Raw genomic sequence first — 21063 nt, 5'->3', positions numbered from 1 at the left:
GTCCTGGGATCGAGTCCCACATCGGGCTCCCTGCTTGGCAGGGAGTCTGCTTCTCCCTCTGACCCTCTTCCCTCTCGTGCTCTCTATCTCTCTCATTCTCTCTCTCTCAAATAAATAAAATCTTTAAAAAAAAAAAAAAACCTGAAGTTAGTCAATATCACATCAATGTATCTCTGCTGAAGTGTAGCTCCTTATGTGCTCCTTCCAGGAACCAGGGCACAGAACTGGGAATAAAAATAGTAATAATAATGTTAATAATGCCATTGTTGTTACATTGACTCTGACTTCTTATTCAAGAAGGCTGTGCATTACAAATGAAATGGCTAAACATAACTGTGGTTTGGTGTTAATAATTTGGGGCCTTCAAGTGTCATATTCCTTGACCCCAGGGCCTGTGACATACTGTATCTATATTTTAGTATCTCCTCTCTCTCACAAACACCGTCCCTTACTGTGTTTCCTAAGTAAATGGCATTCAGCAAGTTATCAGCTGAACTGGGAATCACCCTGTACTACTTCTTTTCCTTCATACCCACATTTGCAATGATCTCAACTTCTGTAATTCTACCACTTTAATCTCTTGAAAACCCTTTTATTCTGCATTAATCTTTCAGTCACTCTTGGTTTAGGTCTTTATCATTTAATTTCTTACTATCACAGAGGTTGTTAATTAAAGGACCAGATATAAGTCAGGCACAGAGTTAAAAATTACAGCACAGAAACAATCAGATCCTAAAAGTTTGCAAGGAATTGCTTGTAATATTTTATGAGCCTAATAATTTTATAGGCAGAAATATGACTACATTTCTCCATTTTCTATGGTTATTCAGTTCAGTTTTTTGAAGTATTCTTGAGTTATTTTTTTAATTATACATTATATTTCTAGGCTTCCTGTGATTACCTTTGATTTGAAGCAGATATTTAGACTGATATTTTCTCTAACAATGTCTAAAGTTAATATTTATATTCTCTCCCTGATCTTCTTCAACAAAAGTGTTGGCTAAGTATAAAGTTATAGTTTCAAAGGTGTTTTCTGCTTTTTTTTTCTGCAGAAGATTTAAGATAGTTCTCCACTCACTAGAATATAGGCAGTATGCAGAAATCTAATCAAAATCTTTCTCTTGTTCCTTTGTGAGTAATTTGATAATTTGGGAGAAGATTTTAGCATCTTTTTTTTTTTAATTCTTGGAGTTCTTAGGTAAATCAGGGTATGTCTTTTTTTTTTTCTTTTTAAATTCATGCTGTTTGTCATTCACTGGATGGTTTTAATCTTATATTTTATGTCTCTCTTTAGCTCAATGGAAAGGTCTTCTATTATTTCTTTTCATCAATTATCTCTGATTTGAAACTTCTTTTAGATGGATATTAGATATCTTGAATTGATCTCTGTGAGTCTTAATTTGTCTGACTTGTAATTTCTTTGTCTTTTGCTTTTTATTTTTGTGATTTCTTTGACTTTATTTTATATACCATTAATTTGTCTTTTAGCCATTTCTTTTGTCTATTTCACCCTTCTTTTGTTTCTCTAATTTTACCTACTTTTTATTTTTCATTTTAGTAATTCTTTTTATAGTATAGATTCTTTATCTTTGTTGTTGCAATAGCTACTCCATTTTTTTTCTGGAGAATGTCAATTATTTTTAAATTTCCATTTATTTCTGAATTTCCTTAACTTTTTCCAAAGCTAGTTCTTCCTTGTTATAAAGTTATGGGATGATTAATGCATGTAAAAGTTCTCTCATTTTCTTTATTTTTATTTTTTTAAAGATTTTACTTATTTATTTGACAGAGAGATAGACAGAAGAGCACAAGCAGAGGGAATGGCAGAGGGAGAGGGAGAAGCAGGTTCTGCACTGAGCAGGGAGCCTGATGTGGGATCCAATCCCAGGACCCTGGGATCATGACCTGAGCCGAAGGCAGATGCTTAACCATCTGAGCCACCCAGGCGCCCAAAAAGTTCTCACTTTAAACATGAAGCAAAAGTACTCACTTTTTATTAATTGACATTTATAGAGACTAGATGAAGAATGCATATGTTATAATCATCAATTCTACTTTCTGAACCAAATCCTTTAAAATGAGAGAAAACATGTTTAAAATATAATAAATACAGATTATCTTGTTTATCTAGTTCATTTTCTTTCAGTTTACTACCTTTCTCCAAAAGTGTGGTGACACTTGGTTTGCCAACTGAGGCATGGATGAAAGACTAGTTAGATTAGTAAGGCTATTAAGAAACAACTTTTTTCAGGATACATAGGTCTGTATCACCAATAGCCATCTTCTGACTGGCTTGGACTGGCTGGGTGGTTTGTATTTGTGTGGGGAATGCAACAGGTAAGCTTCACTTTAGGGTGTATTGAGGAAAATACCAACAGAAGGACTGAGGATCTTGCCCTATGCTCCTACCAATTATCAAAATAAAGAGGCGGGCCTTATCTCTGAAGTACTGTAAATCATTTCCTTTCTGTCAGGAGCCATTTTTCTTTGTCTTCCACTCTTCCCTGACTCTTCCTCCCATACCTTCAGCTTATGTTGCAAACTCAGGATGACTCAAGCTTTACTTTCCTCTTCTCTTAAACCCCTATGTCCATATTGGTAGACTCATACATGTCCCTGATGCTTCTTGTTCAGTCTGAGCAAAGGAAGAGAAAGAGTTCAGCTCTTCAAAATATATAGTCCTCTTTAGATAATTTCTTCAGGGCCTTCTCTGATTTTGTGCACTTTGAATCCTGAGAATCGTTAAAATTGTTTGAACTTACATTCCTGATTTTCCTCATATTTTGGGAGCTATGCCTTTCCTTATTTTTGTTTCTGGTAAATTGATTATGTCTGTAATTCACCTTTCAGGTGGTCCTCAAGATTTCTGTTCTGCTGGTGACACCCTATCTTGTTTTTCATTATATTCAACACTTATATTCTAAACGTATTTTTTCTATAATTTTTAAAAATTTGGTGCAGAAAGTAGAATTGATAATTATGCTGTATCTTCATTCTTCATCTAGATTGTCAATTAAAAACTTCATCTTTAAAATAAGAGATCTTTTATATGCATTAATCATTTCACAATTTAATAACATTTGTAACTATCTTCCATTTCATACCTTTCAGTCATTTATAGATAATGTTAGTCATTGTATTAGTGAGGGTTCTCCAGAGAAACAGAACCAATAGTATATGTGTGTTTTTATATGAAAGATAGATTCAAATGCCTTTTATTTCTTTTTGTTGTCTGATTGCTGAGGCTAGGACTTCTAATACTATGTTGAACAGCAGTGGTAATAGTGGACATCCCTGCATGTTCCTGACCTTAGGAGAAAAGCTCTCAGTTTTTCCCCATTGAGAATGATATTCACTGTGGGTTTTTCATAGATGGCTTTTATGATATTGAGGTATGTACACTCTATACCTACACCGGGAAGAGTTTTAATCAAGAAAGATGCTGTAACTTGTCAAATGCTTTTTCTGTATCTATTGAGAGGATCATATGGTTCTTATCCTTTCTTTTATTTATGTAGTGTATCACATTGATTGATTTGTGGATGTTAAACCACCCTTGAAGCCCAGGAATAGATCCCACGTGGTCATGGTAAATAATCCTTTTAATGTACTGTTGGATCCTATTGGCTAGTATTTTGGTGAGAATTTTTGCATCCATGTTCATCAAGGATATTGGTCTGTAATTCTCCTTTTTGGTGGGGTCTTTGTCTGGTTTTGGGATGAAGGTAATGTTGGCCTCATAAACAGTTTGGAAGTTTTCCTTCCATTTTGATGTTTTGAAACAACTTCAGAGGAATAGGTATTAATTCTTTAAATGTTTGGTAGAATTCCCCTGGGAAGCCATCTGGCCCTGGGCTCTTGTTTGTTGGGAGATTTTTGATGACTGCTTCAATTTCCTTAGTGGTTATAGGTCTGTTCAGGTTTTCTATTTCTTCCTGGTTCAGTTTTGGTAGTTTATATGCCTCTAGGAATGCATCCATTTCTTCCAGATTGTCTAATTTGTTGACATATAGTTGCTCATAATATGTTCTTATAATTGCTTGTATTTCTTTGATGTTGGTTGTGATCTCTCCTCTTTCATTCATGATTTTATTTATTTGGGTCTTTTCTCTTTTCTTTTTGATAAGTCTGGCCAGGGGTTTATCAAACTTATTAATTCTTTCAAAGAACCAGCTTCTAGTTTCATTGATCTGTTCTACTTTTCTTTTGTTTTCTATTTCATTGATTTCTGCTCTGATCTTTATTATTTCTCTTCTCCTACTGGGTTTAGGCTTTATTTGCTGTTCTTTCTCCATCTTCTTTAGGTGTAGGGTTAGGTTGTGTATTTGAGACCTTTCTTGTTTCTTGAGAAAGGCTTGTATTGCTCTATAATTTCCTCTTAGGACTGCCTTTGTTGCATCCCAAAGATTTTGAACAGTTGTGTTTTCATTTTCATTGGTTTCCATGAATTTTTTAAATTCTTCTTTAATTTCCTGGTTGACCCATTCATTCGTTAATAGGATACTTTTTAGCCTCCATGTATTTGAGTTCTTTCTGACTTTCCTCTTGTGATTGAGTTCCAGTTTCAAAGCATTGTGGTCTGAAAACATTCAGGGAATGATCCTAGTCTTTTGGTACTGGTTGAGACCTGATTTGTGACCCAGGATGTGACCTATTCTGGAGAATGTTCCATGTGCACTGGAGAAGAATGTGTATTCTGTTGCTTTGGGATGGAGTGTTCTGAATATATCTGTGAAGTCCATCTGGTCCAGTGTGTCATTCAAAGCCCTTATTTCCTTATTGATCTTTTGCTTAGATGATCTTTCCATTTCAGTGAGGGAGGGGGTGTTAAAGTCACCTACTATTATTGGATTGTCAATGTGTTTTTATCTGATCTGATACCCTGTGTCTTTTGATTGGGGCATTTAGCCCATTTACATTCAGGGTAACTACTGAAAGATAGGAATTTAGTGCCATTGTATTGCCTGTAAGGTGACTGTTACTGTATATCGCCTCTGTTCCTTTCTAGTCTATGTTACTTTTGGGCTCTCTCTTTGCTTAGAGGACCCCTTTCAATATTTCTTGTAGGCCTGGCTTGGTGATCACAAATCCTTTTAATTTCTATTTGCTCTAGAAGATTTTTATCACTCCTTTTATTTGAACGACAGCCTAGCTGGATAAAGTATTCTTGGCTGCATATTTTTCTCATTTAGTGCCCTGAATATATCATGTCAGTTCTTTCTGGCCTGCCAGGTCTCCATGGATAAGTCTGCTGCCAATCTAATGTTTCTACCCTTGTAGGTTACAGACCTCTTGTCCCGAGCTGCTTTCAGGCTTTTCTCTTTGTCTCTGGAGATAGAGATAGAAATAGCTAGATCTAGAGCTAGAGCTAGATAGAACAAGAGATAGATAGATAGAGAGACACACACATACAGAGTGAGAGAGAGAGACAGAGACAGAAATTTATGTTAAGGAATTGACTCATACAATTGTAGGGGTTGACAAGTCTAAAACCTGCAGGGCAGGCTAGCAGACTGGAGACCCAGGGAAGAATTAATTTTGCAACTCAAGTCCAAAGGGAGTCTAGAGGTAGAATTCTCTTCTTCTTGGGAGAACCTCGGCCTTTTTCTCTTAAGACCTTTGATTAGATGAGGCCACCCACATTATGGAGGGTAATCTGCTCTACTCAAAGTCTACTAATTTAAAAGTCAACCTCATCTACAAAAATACCTTCAAAGAAACCTCCAGACTCGTGTTTGACATAATTTCTGAGTACTGTGGTCTAGTCAGGTTTACACGTATAATTAATCATCACCATCATACATATTTGCTAATATATAAATTATGCTTACATGTGTAACATTACAAAGCCTTGTTCAAAAAATATATATATTATATGTATATATTTTAAGGATTTTATTTATTTATTTATTTATTTATTTATTTATTTATTTGAGAGAGAGAGAGCATGAGCAAGCAGGGGAGGGGCAGAGAGAGAGGGAGAGAGAGAATCTCCAGCATACTCCCCACTGAGCACAGAGCCTCACCTCGGGCTTGATCTCATGATTCTGAAATCACAACCTGTGCCAAAACCAAGGGTTGGACACAACCAACTAAGCCACCTAGACACCCCTCAAAATATATTTTTTTAAAGTTCACAAATACTTGTATTTAAAATTAGCTCTTTTTTTAAAAAAATAAAATTAGCTTTTTAAAAAAGATCATTAATTCTTAGCAGAGTCCCATGTCACCCATTAGTCAGTTTCAGATTTTCAACTGATTATAATGATTGAGTTTAAGCAATCCTTGATGGACCAGTCTCAAAATTGATGTAAATTTCCCAAGAGAGGTAATTAGTACTGTAGAGGAGGTTGCTGCTGTTTATTGTTGCTGCTTTCAAATTTTTTTAAATTTTTATTTATTTTTTATTTTTTTAATATTTTATTTATTTATTTGGCAGAGAGAGACACAGCGAGAGAGGGGAACACAAGCTGGGGGAGTGGGAGACGGAGAAGCAGGCTTCCCGCTGAGCAGGGAGCCCGATGTGGGGCTTGATCCCAGGACTCTGGGATCATGACCTGAGCCGAAGGCAGATGCTTAACAACTGAGCCACCCAGGCGCTCCTTAAATTTCTATTCAAAGTATTCAAAAATAAGTTATCCTTGGGGAATGAGTTAGATCAGATTTTTGTCCCAACGCTTTTATGCCCTCCTTAAAATATAACTTTGTGTCCATACACTGCCATGTGACTTTCAAGAAGGTAGGTCAAGAATATATGTCCTCATTGACATTGAATTTGGCTCTGTGCCTTGTTTTGAGTAATAAAATGTGCACAGATAGCAAATAGAAGCTATATAGTTGCATGGCTTTGTTTATACTCTTATGCTTCTATTGTTTGACATAAGGAAAGAATTCACTGTCTCAGACTGAGAAACATATGGAATAGATCTAATCTGGACATATAGTTAGAAGTAGAGCCATAGCAATTGTCCCACAGATCTATGAGTAAGGATATATATTTCCTAAGCCACTGAAGTTCTGGGATTGTTTCTTTTTTTTTTTTTTTTAAGATTTTATGTATTTATGAGACAGAGAGAGATAAATCACAAGTGGGGGGGCAGAGGGAGAGGGAGAAATATACTCTCCACTGAGCAGGGAGCCTGATGTGGGGCTTGATCCCAGGACCCTGGGATCATGACCTGAGCTGAAGGCAGACGCTTAACAACTGAGCCACCCAGGCACCCCTAGGGTTGGTTCTTTTTTTTTTTTAAAGATTTTATTTATTTATTCGAGAGAGAGAGAATGAGAGATAGAGAGCACGAGAGGGGAGAGGGTCAGAGGGAGAAGCAGACTCCCTGCTGAGCAGGGAGCCTGATGCGGGACTCGATCCCGGGACTCCAGGATCATGACCTAAGCCAAAGGCTGTCGCTTAACCAACTGAGCCACCCAGGCGCCCCTAGGGTTGGTTCTTATACAATTATTTTACAGTGAGAACTGACTAATAGTGTAGGAAAAGGACCAATTTACATGCCACTCTTACTTGACTGAATTGTTATCATATTTTATCCATTCATCCCACAAATATTTACAGAATAACTACTACATGCCTGGGATTACTCTAGGCAGCATTAGTACTTTTCAAATGCCAATGATATTTCCTTTTTCTTATATAGGACACAGAAAACCTGTTTGCTGGCTTTCTATTTAATTTGGATCCCGATGGAATGGCTACTGAATATAATAAACCTTTGTATTGAAGAAAGTCATATACAGAATATGATACCTTCTGATTAACAGAGTAACAATAGAATTTTAAGCATGTTATTTACAAATGAGGTTATAGATGGTGGGTTGGACACTGAGTAAAGCAGGTCAGTATAGACTGCAGTGACAAATGACTCTAAGATCATAGTGGTCTGAGGCAGCAAAGATTTATTGATTACTAATCCTAGGTGTTGATCATCAGGTGGCTCTTCTTTATGTTGTCTTCTCTCTGGGACTCTGGTATACCCAATGTATAGAACATTGTTGAACTCATAACAAAGGGGAAGTATGTTCTAGCTCTTAAAATTTCTGCTTGAAATAGAATTCAGTCATTTCTATTTTCATTAAATTACCTGATTCTGTCATCAATGGGTCATGAAATTATAATCTTCCTCCAGGGAGGGGCAGCAAACAATTGTGAATCATTAGGTAGTTTTTACATGCCAATATCTAGAATGTATAGCTTCAGAGTTATTTATATTTTATAGGAGAGGACTTTAAACTTGTGAAGTCCAAGCCTTAAGGGAAATTTTTCAAAAATAGCCAAGGCATTTTATGATAAGGAGATACAGCACAGGTATAAATCAGACACAAATCTTACTCTAACAAGAAATAGAATGTGTATTTGTAATAACTCTGGATCAAATACCTTGCAAACATTCAAAAATTTTATCTTTAGCAATGAGCAGTAAATGACTTTAGAGTTCAGAATTTTGCTTTCTACAATGTACCTGAGTCCATAATGTTTTATCCTTGCCCAATTTTTTTATTAACATTTGCTAATATGATCCCTTAGAGTCTCTGGTGTCAGCATGATTTTTATTAGATAGGACTGGATTAAAGAATATAAAGCTTATAGGTTTTCTATTTTGACATTAAAGATTATAGGACTTATATTTTTCTTTCTTCTCAATAAAACAACTAGCAAAATTTCTGGCATAAAGTAAGACTAAGAAAATCTTCCTTCTCTTCCTACAAATATACTTCCGGTTGCCTTTAAGGATCATTTAACCTTTATAAAACCTAAAAATAATGCTTTACCATATATAAAGCTCTTTTTGAAAATTCAATTAATTCTTGTTACAATCCTATGAAATATGTATTACTACATTTCCTTCTTTATGGATGAATATATTGAGACTACAGGAAGTTAAATTAGCTTTTGAAAATATCAAATACCTTAGCAAGTATTTGCTAAAGGGACTTTTGTTCAACATCCTATACTTTTTCCAGCATACTTGTTATAATGTCTATAATTTACTTTAAAACACTTCAGTATAGTTAATGTGACAGCATGTGTGGGCCAGTTACTTAAATTTTAGCTCTAGGGGTGATTAGATGGCACCATGCTAACAGGACTTTAGAGTCTAGAGGTGGTTATCTAGCAATATGATGAAGGCCTGCATTACAGTGATAGCAGATGTTGACCAAGAAAAAATTCACTGAAAATCAAAGAAAACAGGCATTTATTTAGGCAATTAGAATTGCAAATTGGGTGGGGTACCTGGGTGGCTCAGTCAGTTGAGGTCTGACTCTTCCTTTCAGCTCAGGTCATGAACTCATAGGTTGTGGGATGGAACCCTGCATTGGGCTCTGCAGTAAGTGGGAAGTCTGCTTGTAGATTCTCTCCCTCTGCTCTCCAACCCCCTACCTTCCACCCCCCACCTTGTGCATGCATGCGTTCTCTCTCTCCCAAATAAATAAATAAATCTTGTTTAAAAAAAGAATTGCAATTTGGGAGACACAGATTCAGGTAGAAACTTTGTGTTCTGAGGAAGATGAAGAGGGGTCAGAGTTATAAAGGCCAAAGGCCACAAGTACAGTTCTTATTTAGGTCCTCTGTGCAAAACAGGGGTTGCAATCAGGTTAACTAGGATTGGCTGGGTCAATATGCAAATGAGGGGTTGAAGCTTGTAAACTGGACTGGCTGTTTTAGAAGAGAAGAATGGGGATGATCTAGTTGCCAGGGTGAAGAGGAAGTTAAGTCCAGTCTAAGGGCTTATGGCTGGCTTAAAAGTTCTAAAAGTTCATGGTTCCTCCAGTGAGGATATGCATAAATTCGTCTTCCCTTCTGGCCTTCTGGCCCTATTTTAAAACAGACTCTCTTAGCTAGGCTAGCTTGCTTGATGGCAAAGTCTTCTTTTCCACAGAAAAATACATCCTTCTGCTATTAATACCTAATCAACCACTGATATTTTATAAAGTGGACAGTAGGTGTTAAAATGAGATTTTATTGTGAAATTGTTATTAATTATCATTTATTTTTAAAAGGAACCTTATTTGAAAAATTGAAAATATTCAAGATATGTGAGTTGACTAAACTATCCTTGCTTTGTACTCTGCACTTCTCTGAGCTTCTTTGTTCTTGATTCCCTAATTGGTCCAGTGTCCATTTACTGGTTTTGGGAGTATGTCTGGATTGCATGATGTCAATTAGATGGATTCCTTGTCTCAGGAATTTTGCCATGTCCTCATCAAAACCACTTTAAATGATTGAAACACCTAAAGGACATAGAGCTGAGGATTCTTCAAGTATAGAAAACAGGTTGTATGAACTCATTCTGTACCAGCTTTTGTAATAAATAGTAATCTAATAGATGTCCCTGTAGGGGATAAAATTGAGGAATAATCTGTGACTTGCTTTCTTTATAACCTGACAACTAGGTTGTGGAAAGTAACAAACACCAGCCACCTCTGAATTTACCAGCAACTACTTTTATCTATGACCAAATTGGTTTAGGTCAGTTCTCAATCACACTGCGTATCTTCTTCTGAATACCGTTCAGCATTCCTTCTTGAATGGTGATCTTTGTAACCTGAGATCATGTCCTAATGCTGAGGACAGTGACTTAGTGACTGGAACATGATATTCTCAGGGCCTTGAAATGCTTTGGATATGTATCTGAGCTCTTCAAATAGTTGCATAAGTTAGAAATCAACTCCTTAAGAATGTTTCTTCAGGTGCTCTGGAGCCCCCTGATTCTTTCTATACAGCTATGTAGAATGAGAGATTCTACTGCAATTTTAAAAATGAATGCTCTTTATATGCAGCAAGCACTCAGAGAAAATATTGATACTTGGTAATAAAAAATTGTTTAGCAATTATACAAAGCCCATCTTTAGACAGCTTTACAAATATCAGCTACTTAAATTTTACTAAAGACAATTTATAACATAAACATATGGTGGAAATAAGAAAAACAAGGGCTAGACAGAAAATGACACCCAAATTGAATGTAAATTGATTGAAATTATTTTTTCTCCTTATAGGGTACATGAGCCCACTCTCTTCAATATTTTTTTATTATTGTTTCAAGAAAGCTGCATAATTTATTCTGAATATCACACTTTTACCAGGTCTTTGAGATTGCCTTTAATTATCATAGCCTTAATCTCAAGGGAAAAGAATTCTTTCACTGTTATAGTAAAATTCAGTTTTGAATAAAAAAAATTAAGTTGCATTGTTATTGAAATCAGGCATAAAAAGTAATTTTCCTTTGGTTTTCCACCTTAGGTACTTTGATGATTCGATTACCAATTTTTGTCTTTCTTGTTCTACTTTCCAAAATGGAACTATTATTTTGAGGATGAGCCTTTGTTGATAGTACAAAATAATCATCAATTTTGCAGCCCCCATCAGTTTTTAAAATTTTTATACAGCTTTGTTTGTTTGAAATCAAGTCTGTAAGAAGGGACTTAGAAACTGATTTGGTCTTGTACACTTAATTGCTATTTCTGCATCAGAAAGTCCTCAGAATTGGGGGTGCCTGGGTGGTTCAGTTGGTTGAGCCTTCGAGTCTTGGTTTTGGCTCATTCGTAATCTCAGCGTAATGAGATTGAACCCCATTTGGGCTCTGTGCTCAGCACAGAGTCTGCTTGAGATTCTCACCCTCTCCCTCTGCTGCCCCTCCCCCTGCTTCCAGACTCAATCATGTACTCTCACTCAATCATGTACTCTCACTCTCTCTCCCACATAAAAGAAATAAATAAAATCTTAAAAAAAAAGTCCCTGAAATTATATGGAAGGGAGTAGGTGACACTATCCTATTTTTGACATTTTATGATGTATTAAAAGAAAATTTTAATTGTTTTTCCTTTTTCAAGACTTTATGACTTCCTAAAATTATTATCCTTTTTTAAAACCTATTGGAGCTGACTTGCCCATGTATATTAGAAGAGGCAAACTTACCACTGATACCTCATCACCTATAGGACAAAACTCAAACTCCTTAGCATGATATAGAAGACTTTTATGACCTTCATTTACCAATCTTTATTACTTTTCAGCTTAATCTCTTAATACTGTACCCCTTGGATCTGGAACTCTAGTTATACAAGGAATTTTTATGCTATTTCATATCTTGATTCTTTTGTACAGTTTCCTCTTCTGCCTAAGGTAAATTTTCTTATACTTAACAAATTCCTGATCTTTTAAGGTGATTTTGAGCATCTACTTTAAATTACCTCCCCTGAGAGATTTCTGTGAAACCTCCCAGGTGGAGTTCCTGATGCTCTCCTCTGGGTCCCCTATCATCTTGAATAAACTTCCATTATACTACTATTTGTCTGGATTACCTGTCTGATTTCTCTACTTGTCATTGAGCTCTTTGACAACAAAGGCTACTTTTTATTTATTTATTTATTTTTGCCTCCCTCATTATTTCTAGCACCTGTTATAGGTCTTTAGAGGAAAAGAAGGATCTGGCTTTTCTCCCAATTCCGAGGATGGTCTCTTCACTGTCCTGACTCCTTTCTCATTAATCTTGAAGGAAGAGTATCATTAATCTGATTGGTCAGATACTTAATGACTGGCCTCATTAGCTGGTGGGCATGGTCATGTATGTTCTCTTTTCTCCATCTTTCTATCATGTAGCTGGAATAGAAAGTGAACCAGAGCTCTTCCTTTCAAGATAAGCTTGTTTATTTCTCTTTCTGGTCATCCTTTCCACAGTGTCAGTTAAATGGAGGACAGTGAAATGTGGCTTTTTGTGTGGAGATAAAGGTATTAAACTTACAGTTTTAGAAGGGTCTGGAAGACCTCGTTTTGTTGACCATTCAGAGCACATCAGTCCTGGCTATCTTCTGCACACTGCCAGCTCACAGGGCTAGAAAATGTTTTGTCTCCCATAATTTATGGGCCTATCACTAGTTAGGGAATTCAGAGGCCAAAATTTGTCTCTGGTAAGCTGACAAAGAAAAACCATAACATAGTAAAGGGAATCGTATATCTTCAGAGAGAGGACAAACAAAAGATCAGATGGCTGACAAAATAAAGCTGCTGGAGAAGAAAAATGTCAACTTGAATAGAAAAGTAATATGAGCACTTAGCGTTCAAAATTAAATAGATCAATAATTTTTTGGAAATAAAAATTTCACCAATAAAACATGATTTCAAACTAAACAATTTGATAAGTAAACCGAAAAAAGTGTGGCCATTCTTGAGACCTGAATTAGTATCCTAGAAGATCAAATAGAAGAAATAAAGAAAAGCTCAGAGCGATATTGTAAAATGGAGATATTGATGGAGAAGAGATTCTGAGGATATCCAGCATTCAATATGCTAATAATAGAATTTCCAGAAAGACAGAAAGGAACAGATGTAGGGGTTACATTAATTTTACCACTATTCAACACAAATATGTGTGGGCTAAAGAAAGACCAGATTTTATCATTTTAAAGAATGCACTGAGTTCCTGTTATGAGTGATAAAAAGGGATATGTACCTGAGCATAAAAATTTCTAAATTTAATAATAAAGAGAAACATCTCTTAAAGTTTCAGACAGAAAAACCAAAATGCCTACAAAAGTCAAATAACCAAGAAGATGGTGGAATAGGACATTTAAATGAGTGAGATCTAAAAATTAAAACCCCAGAAACCTTTATCTGGCCAAGGTATTAAGAGGTAAAAGCAAAATAGGTAGATATATAGATAAATGATAGAGATAGATAGATAGATAGATAGATAGATAGATAGATACAGATACTCAAGAATGCAGAATGTGTATCCCCTTACATAGGGTGATATATAATTCATCATTCCAATTGAGAGTGAAAGATGCCACTATTACTAATTATTCCACAACAACAGGTATAAACTAGGACTTGCTAGGAAAACTGGACTGGCATATAATATTATCATCCTGAAACTCAGAGATGGCACTATGAATACTTACATCAAAACAGGTAGGACTTCCTGGGAAAATGAGGATGAATGGTTATTACCTATATACCACATTTGAGGAAAATTCTAAAGAGCTTGAACCATTAAAAAAAATAAATAAAAGAATCAGGAAAAAGATCTAAACACTCAGGAGGGGAAAACATGAATTGGGAGGAAATAAGTGGTGAGCAATAAAACTTAAATTTAAATAAATGGTGACAGATCATTTGGTAATGCAAAAACAATGTTAAATAGAGCTTCCTGAAATATAGGAGACATATTCAAGATAAATTCTAATAATAGCCCAAAAATAAAAGTAATAAATTATGTCAATAAGAGTTGGGGTAAGAATAGGAAAAAGAGAATGTAAAGGAGGGGAGAGAGACTATTACAGAGAGGGTAGTAGAAATATTCTTATATTCTTAGTTTGTTAAGGTGAGTAGGGGAGGAGTACAATAGAATACCCAGAATTAGCCAAACTCAAGATTGAGGACACAGTCCTTAAATCATAGGACTTCCAAGACTTCTGATACTAGCCACAAGTTTAGGGATCTCAAGGGCTATCATCACTTTAGAACAGTTTGCTAAAGATTTGGGAGTCTCCACAGACTTCCTCAGATTCAATAATTTGCTAAAATAACTCATAGAACTCAGGAAAGCACTATACATAATTATGACTGCAGTTTTATTATGCAAAGTATACAAATCTGAACCAGCCAGAGGAAGAGATACATAGAGCAGAATTGAGGACTTGGAAAGGTTCCAAACACAAAGATTCCACATCCTCAGGGATATGTTACCCTCCTAGCATTGACATGTAGCAATGCATGCACACGGTATTTGGCAACCTAGGAAGCTCATCTTAGCTTGGTGTCCAGAGTTTTAATGGCATCTTCATCATGTAGGCATGATTGATTGAGCTATTGCCCACATAACTGAATTCAATCTCCATTACTATCACCCTTCACTGAAGGTCAGGCTGATATCATATTGCTTAAAATCCCAGCCCTCTAATCACATGATTAGTCTTTCTGATATGGCCAGCCCCGATTCTGAGTCATCTCACTAGCATAAATGATCAAGGGTTGTCAGAGGTATCAACCATGAATACCAAAGTTATTACAATTACTTGAGAAATTCCCAGGGTTTAGAGGTTACCCCAAAGGAACTGAAAACAAAGGTCATACCTTTCTTCGAGCTAAAGCCAAATTCTTTATTACACAGATCATCTTTGTGGAAGAATTATTTGGTAATTTTTCAGTTTATATTATAGAGGTTATGTACCTGAAAAAGAATGGAAATATATAACACAACTTATAAATTATCGGGGGGGCTGATGAATGAATTGTTGGACTAAACACAAATAAGGAATGTTAAAAGATGAAATATCAGTCAATGGATAAAAACAGAATTGATTTTTACAACTTTCAAGTAATTCCCTTGAAAGGGAAGGTCCTGCCCAGCCATTTCTTCCTTTCTCTATCCAGTTGGAATGTGGATATTATAGAAAATATAGTTATTTTAAAATACAAGATGGAATCTGGGAACTGAGACATAGAAGCTCTTAACACCATTGAGCCACAAAAATCAGCTGTGGGTAACTTACCTTGATATTTGTGAGATGGGAATAACTGTGTATATTTTTAGAGGAGCATGACCCATATCCTAACTAGTACAGCTTGGCAGAGGGATACTAAGAAATTGCTATAAGTAGATAACCATAATGGAAATAATAATAGACAAGATAGCATTTAATGTTAAAAGTACAAAAAATGGCTAAAATAGGTTATTGTATAATGAGGCAAAATTCGATAAGATGGCATAATAGTCATAAATTTCTATATTCCAAACAATGTAGCACCTAACTACATAGGCATAACTGTTAAAAATATAAGAAGAAAATGAAAACAAAGATAAAATTGTTAATTTATAACAGAAGACTTCATAAACACTTCTCCAGAACTGAAAAGATTTAGTAGACAAAATTTTAAAATAGGATCATACTTTAATGATGCAATCAATAAGCTTGATTTGATAAACACATTTAAAATATTAGAACCATTATGTAAAACATATCTAGAATTTTATTTAATGTGTCATAAAATTTTTTAAAATTCAAGATTTTTTCAGGACATTCTCTCGGATTATTACCCAATCAAATTAGAAATAAGTAATTTAATGGTGTTAAAAATCTTAGCAATTTGAAAGATACTAATAGATTACTTAGATTTAGAAAAAGTCCAAAGTGAAATTAAGAATTATCATAGAGCGCCTTCCTGCCAGCTTAAGGTAGCCTAGACACCAGTTTACCAATAAAAGAGGGCCCAAGATGATGCTGGGAATGTTGGAGGAGGAGTCATTACAGGTCAAAGTGGAATTTCGAGGTGGGAGGCAGAGGGGGGTGCGTCACCCTCCAGGAGCCAGGTCCTGAAGAGCAGTTGGAAGACAGTGGCTCCCAGCAAGCCCAGGAAGGCATAGCTGAGACCTACAGAGAACGAGAGAAGGCTGTGGATCAGGAAAAGGAGAGAGGAAGGTGAAACACGAAGACAGAAAGGCTGAAGAGGGCCAGAATGGAATAGAATTCCCTTCCCCTGGGTGGGATAAACTTTCAGTTCACTCGGGCATAGTTTCATATATCCCTCCATAAATCCTTGAGAAGAGGAAAGTAATGGAGACATTAATGGAAGTTTTACAATGTTTGATCAACTTCTGATGACTGCCAGCATTCCTTGATTTGTGACTGCATCACTTCAATTTTCAAGGAAGGAAAGGATTTCAAATAGTCCATTCTCTCCTCATCTCATTAAAAACCTGTGAATTCGGGAACCTTGAAAAGATGGCAGAGGAGTAGGGGACCCTATTCCAACTGCTCCCTGGAATTCAGCTGGATATCTACCAGACCACTCTGAACGCCCACAAAATCAGCCTGAGATGTAAGAAGATAGATCTGGATCTCTACAAACAGAATATCTCAGGCGGTTGGTGTCGAGGTACGAAGCGGGGAGCTGTGATTCCATGGGCAGATATTGGAGGATAAACAGAAGGGGGAGGGAGCCAAGTGGGGGGGATCCTACACCGCTGGTGAGCAATAGCCTCCCACGCTGGGGACCAGGCACAGACTCACAGACCGGTAGCGATGGGGAAAGGACTTTAGGACAGCCCCCCAGACTGAAACTGAAGCGGTGGGCCAAGCAATCGAACTGGGGGTGGCTGGCAATTTTAGAAGCACAAAGGGCAGAGACATGCCCCGACCTGGAGGCAAGGACTGGGAACGCTGCAGAGGGGCACACAACCCAGGACGCTGCAGTTTATAGCAGCACAGACAGAAATGGAGATAGTGTGGCCTCCAGAGCTACTAAAGAACAGACTGCAATCTCTCTACTCTGAGGCAGAGGGTTGGAAATGATCTATTCTGCTCTGACTCTCAGAAGAGACATGAAAGCTGTCAGGGAAAGTCACCAGAGAACAAAAGCCCCCCGAAAATGGTTTTGACTAAGGACCCAAATTAATAAAATTTTGAATGAAAAGGGAGAGATCACGACTAACACCAAGGAAATAGAAACAATTATTAGAAATTATTATCAACAACTATATGCCAAAAAATTGAGCAACCTGGAAGAAATGGATGCCTTCCTGGAAACCGATAAACTCCCAAGACTGAAACAGGAAGAAATTGACAACCTGAATAGGCCAATAACCGGTAACAAGATTGAAGCAGTGATCAAAAAACCTCCCAAAAAACAAGATTCCAGGGCCTGATGGATTCCCTGGGGAATTCTATCAAACATTCAAAGAAGAAATAATACCTATTCTACTGAAGCTGTTTCAAAAAATAGAGACAGAAAGAAAGCTTCCAGACTCATTCTATGAGGACAGCATTACCTTAATCCCCAAACCAGGCAAAAGACCCCATTAAAAGGAGAATTTCAGACTGATATCCCTGATGGATATGGATTCCAAAATTCTCAACAAAATCCTAGCTAATAGGATTCAACAATACATTAAAAGCTCATCCACCACAACCAAGTGGGATTTATCCCTGGGATGCAAGGGTGGTTCAACATTCACAAATCAATCAATATGATAGAACACATTAATAAGAGGAGAGAGAAGAACCATATGGTCCTCTCAACTGATGCAGAAAAAGCCTTTGACAAAATACAGCATCCTTTCCTGATTAAAATTCTTCAGAGTATAGGGATAGAGGGAACATTCCTCAAATTCATAAAATCCATCTATGAAAAACCCACAGCAAATATCATCCTCAATGGGGAAGAGCTGAGAGTCTTTCCCTTAAGGTGAGGAACACGTCAAGGATGCCCACTCTCAGCACTATTGTCCAACATAGTACTAGAGGTCCTAGCAACAGCAATCAGACAAGAAAAAGAAATAAAAGGCATTCAAATCGGCAAAGAAGAAGTCAAGCTCTCTCTCTTTGCAGATGACATGATAGTTTATGTGGAAAATCCAAAAGACTCCACCCCCAAATTACTAGAACTCATACAGCAATTCAGTAATGTGGCAGGATACAAAATCAATGCACAGAAATCAGTTGCTTTCTTATATAGTAACAATGAAACTGTAGAAAGAGAAATTAGAGAAACGATTCCATTTACAGTATCACCAAGACCATAAGGTACCTCGGAATAAACCTAACCAAAGAGGTAAAGGATCTATACTCTGGGAACTACAGAACACTCATGAAAGAAATTGAAGACACAAAAAGATGGAAAAACATTCCATGCTCATGGATGGCAAGAATAAACATTGTTAAAATGTCAATGCTACCCAGAGCAATCTATACCTTCAATGCCATTTCAATCAAAATTCCAATGACATTTTTCAAAGTGCTGGAACAAACAATCCCAAAACTTATATGGAATCTGAAAAGACCCTGAATCGCCAAGGAAATGTTGAAAAAGAAAAACAAAGCTGGGGGCATCACGTTGCCTGATTTCAAGCTATATTACATAGCAGTGATCACCAAGACAGCATGGTACTGGCACAAAAACAGACATATAGACCAATGGAATAGAATAGAGAGCCCAGATATGGACCCTCAATAATATGATCAAATCTTTGACAAAACAGGAAAAAATATGCAATGGAAAAAAGACAGTCTCTTCAATAAATGGTGCTGGGAAAATTGGACAGCTATATACAGAAGAATGAAACTTGACCATTCTCTAACACCATACACAAAGATAAACTCAAAATGGATGAAAGACCTCAATGTGAGATAGGAATCCATCAAAATCCTAGAGGAGAACATAGGCTGTAACCTCTTTGACATCGGCCACAGCAACTTCTTTCAAGATACATCTCCAAAGGCTAGTGAAACAAAAGCAAAAATGAACTTTTGGGACTTCATCAAGATAAAAACCTGCAGAGCAAAGGAAACAGTCAACAAAACAAAGAGGCAACCCATAGAATGGGAGAAGATATTTGCAAATGACACTACAGACAAAGGGTTGATTTCCAAGATCTATAAAGAACTTCTTAAACTCAACACACAAAAAACAAATAAGTCAAAAAATGAGCAGAAGACATGAACAAACACTTCTCCAAAAAGACATACAAATGGTTAACAGACATATGAAAAAATATTCATCATCATTAGCCATCAGGGAAATTCATATCAAAACCACATTGAGATTACCACCTTACACCAGGTAGTATGGCAAAAATTGACAAGGCAAGAAACAACAAATGTTGGAGAGGTTGTGGAGAAAGGGGAACCCTCTTACACTGTTGGTGGAAATGCAAGTTGGTACAGACACTTCGGAAAACAGTGTGGAGATTCCTCAAAAAATTAAAAGTAGAGCTACCCTATGACCAGCAATTGCACTACTGGATATTTACCCCAAAGACACAGATGCAGTGAAAAGAAGGGCCATATGCAGCCCAATGTTCATAGCAACAATGTCTGCAATAGCCAAACTGTGGAATGAGCCGAAATGCCCTTCAACAGATGAATGGATAAAGAAAATGTGGTCCATGTATATAATGGAATATATCTCAGCCATCAGAAAGGATGAATACCCAACTTTCACATCAACATGGATGGGACTGGAGGAGATTATGCTAAGTGAAGTAAGTCAAGCAGAGAAAGTCAGTTATCATATGGTTCCACTTATTTGTGGAATGTAAGGAACAGCATGGAGGACATTAGGAGAAGGAAGGGAAAAATGAAGGGGGGAATAATCAGGGGGAGAGACGAACCATGAGAGACTATGGATTCTGAGAAACAAACTGAGGGTTTTAGAGGGGAAGGGGTGGGGGGATGGGTTAGCCTGGTGATGGGTATTAAGGAGGGCACGTACTGCTTGGAGCACTGGGTGTTATATGATAACAATGAATCGTGGATCACTACATCAAAAACTAATGATGTAATGTATGGTGACTAACAACATAATAAAATAAAATTAAAAAAATTATCATAGAGCCAAGAACAGGAGAATATTTTATAGCAAAACATATATAGGATGTAGATAAAACAATACACATGGAAAAAGGTATAGCTTTGAATGACTTGATTTTTACGAGATAATGAAAAAGGAAGAACTCGACATTTATAAGGAATTAAATGTTAACATTAAACAAAAACTAAGCTGTAAGGGTAAAACTAACATAGAGAAAAAAATTGATATTAATATAATGGAAAAAAGAGAAGAAAGGATTTTTTTTTAATTGAAAAGCTGGTACTGTGAATTCTTTAATTTATAAATATTAGATGAGCTTGGAAACTTTATAGTAGAATAAATCCTAGATTAACATGGGTCAGAAGTAGTTGATTATTTCCATGGCACAATATTTTTCAATTTTATTTGAAATTCCCCAAGTTTTTGTTGTGGTAATTTTTTTTTAATTAACAATGTAGATGAACCTCGTGATGGATAAAAGCCAACCAAAAGCTGAATTCAAGCTATATGTCACCAATTGGCACATTTTGGTGTATAATATTCCTTGGTGTGGCAGTCCCAATTTTTAGCATTCTGTCAATCTGTCAAGTATGTTAGGTAAAATATACAGAACATTCTCATATAAAAATAATCAGTCTTTCTGAGCCTTGTATGTTTTCTAAGGTAATTCCATTAATATTAGCTGGAGCCCAGTATTGCTCCTTTTTTTTTTTTTTTTTTAACTTGGAGAGTGTCAT

General features: G+C 36.4%; 1 protein-coding gene across 4 annotated transcripts in view; it reads left to right on the top strand.

Annotated features, from left to right (window-relative positions):
• LRRC7 (leucine rich repeat containing 7) overlaps positions 1 to 21063 on the top strand; it is a 933028-nt gene that overhangs the window by 61833 nt on the left and 850132 nt on the right. The window lies entirely within an intron of this gene.

The sequence above is a fragment of the Callorhinus ursinus genome, unplaced genomic scaffold (assembly GCF_003265705.2).
Source record: "Callorhinus ursinus isolate GAN/ISIS: 27379988/994484 unplaced genomic scaffold, GSC_fseal_2.0 scaffold9, whole genome shotgun sequence".
NCBI classification, from domain to species: Eukaryota; Metazoa; Chordata; class Mammalia; order Carnivora; family Otariidae; genus Callorhinus; species Callorhinus ursinus.
Note: the sequence above shows the minus strand (reverse complement) of the source record. Positions and strands in the feature narration are given on the sequence as shown.